This window comes from Capsicum annuum, chromosome 11, assembly GCF_002878395.1.
Source record: "Capsicum annuum cultivar UCD-10X-F1 chromosome 11, UCD10Xv1.1, whole genome shotgun sequence".
In the NCBI taxonomy this organism is placed as follows: Eukaryota; Viridiplantae; Streptophyta; class Magnoliopsida; order Solanales; family Solanaceae; genus Capsicum; species Capsicum annuum.
Window position 1 is genome coordinate 73,997,230 of NC_061121.1, and position 2,216 is coordinate 73,999,445.

General features: G+C 32.7%; 1 non-coding gene across 1 annotated transcript; it reads right to left on the reverse strand.

Annotated features, from left to right (window-relative positions):
• Positions 1–1,666: 1,666 nt before the first annotated feature.
• LOC124889057 lies at positions 1,667–1,772 on the reverse strand. The gene has a single exon (XR_007047674.1). It is a non-coding gene; the product is annotated as a small nucleolar RNA R71 (small nucleolar RNA).
• Between the last annotated feature and the right edge of the window lie 444 nt (positions 1,773–2,216).

Below are 2,216 nucleotides of genomic sequence, written 5' to 3' on the forward strand. Positions count from 1 at the left end.
TGAGTAGATAAACAAATCTAAGATCTATTGCCAAAATCATCAAAACACAATCCATGAAGTTCAAGGTTAACATTGATTTAATGAGTTACAAGCACCTTGGTGCATCACTGAGTGATTCAGTGATGGGCTTTCCCTTCATCGATTTGGATGCGATGGCATTTTTTTAGTTCCTTCACCTAATTTTGCTAAAGCTATTTAAGGCTTTTTGGCTTATTGGAACTCTATTCTTTGATAATTTTGAGATTGGAGAGTTTGTAGTCAAAACCTTAGAGGGGATCTTAGTTATTTATGATGGATTTAATGCTTTGAATTTGAGATTCACTTAGATTATTTGGATTTTTTGACAGATCTAAATAAATATATGGGTATATTTGCTTTATCTTTTGTGATGAGCAGCTAAATTTCTATCTTGGGGGTTATGTATGAATAAGTAGTGCTAACTGTTGGGGTGTTGTTTATTTGTCTCTTTTAATTGATTATTTGTTATGGATTTAACCTCCACTCCATGTTATTAACCTATAATTGGAGGGTGCAAACTCTAGTTAACCCTATATATCTTGTGTCCTTAACAAATGGAGTAATGGTGAGGAGTAATGGTCAAATTTGACTTGATATCCATCATTTGATTGTAGTCTTACACATAAAGCTACTAAATCAAGGTTATAAGTTGATTAAAATGTACTAATTGTGAGGTGTTTGAAAAAACCCACTTGTAATGTTTAATGTTTTATTGGAAGAATGACATTAAAATCTTGGACCTATCCTACCCATAACCATGAATTGAACTAAGGCAAATATTCAGTTACCCACATATATATTCACTCTCACAAAAGCATAACCCCAAGTATCTTTAACTCTTGATTACAAACTCTTAACCTAACTTTTGCAGAATAAAAGTGCATTTGAAAAATCAAACACAACAACATTTAAATTACTTCTATATTTTATTTTATTGCATTATTTTTAGCATTATGAGTAATTAAATAGTCATTTATGAAACTCAAAAATGAATTTATTGCCACTATTCCTCGTAGGGATAGATCCCGACTCTAATAGTTGGGTAAAATATATTGATAGCGACTATATACATTCTTGATGGGTATATATGAGTCTTGTCAAAAATGGCATCGTTGCTAGAGAATTATATGTAGATTTCATTCATTATAGTGTTATAAGCTACTTTTTATTAGCCATAGTGTAAAATTTACTTTATTTTTTATTCTTATCTTTATCAAGTGATAACATAAGCCAACACAACATGACGAGTCGACATAGTAGCAACACCCTTACTTTTGATGGCATCTTGAAGGTGAAAGTCACTTGGGTGACGCTGAAAAAGCAAGTGTGATTTGCATACCACTTCCAATGGGCAATTCCGTCTTCCACATCACAAGTGTCATGCTTTAATTACTCCAAATGAAGGTACTACTCAGGGGACAAGCTCATGAGGATGCAAACATTCAATTGAAAAAATTTATAAATGTTTGCAACCCGTTTGATATTACTAATATTCCACAAGAGTCTATCCGTTTGAGGTTATTTTTGTTTTCTTTGATGAGTGAATCAGTGTTGTAGTTGCATGAATTGATCGTGGACTCTATTAAATCTTTGATTTAATTGATGAAAGACTTCCTTGATCAGTTTTTTCCTCTATTCCGTATGTTACAATTGAGCGATGAGATCACAAACTTATACCAAGACAGTGGTGAACCATTGCATGAAGCATGGTTAAGTTTCAAATATAAATTGTTACATTGTCCTAACCATCAATTGACAAATAAAATGCTACTTCAAATATTCTATAGGGTGTTGGATTAATTGAACAAGATAGTTGTGGACAACTTGTCCACTGGGCTATTGATAAATCAAACATTTGGAGATGCCTTGGGGTTATTAAATCAAATGATGAAGCAAACTTGATCATGGAACACATGAGATACTGAGGTGGCCATGGGGATCCCTCTAAGTCTTATGTGATCCAAAAACAAAGAAAAAAAAAGTAGGAGACAAACAAAACATAAAAAAAGTAGGAGACAAACAAAACATGGCTAAAGTACTAACGTAATTGGATCTCCTAATAAAGCATGTCAAGGGTTTAACTCCAAAAGTGATCAACATCAAATCTATAAAAGAAACTAGAGCGTATAAGGATGACAATGCGGAGTTACTTGATGAAGAATTTAGTTCTTTCCAAACCAGGCTAAATTTACTAACTT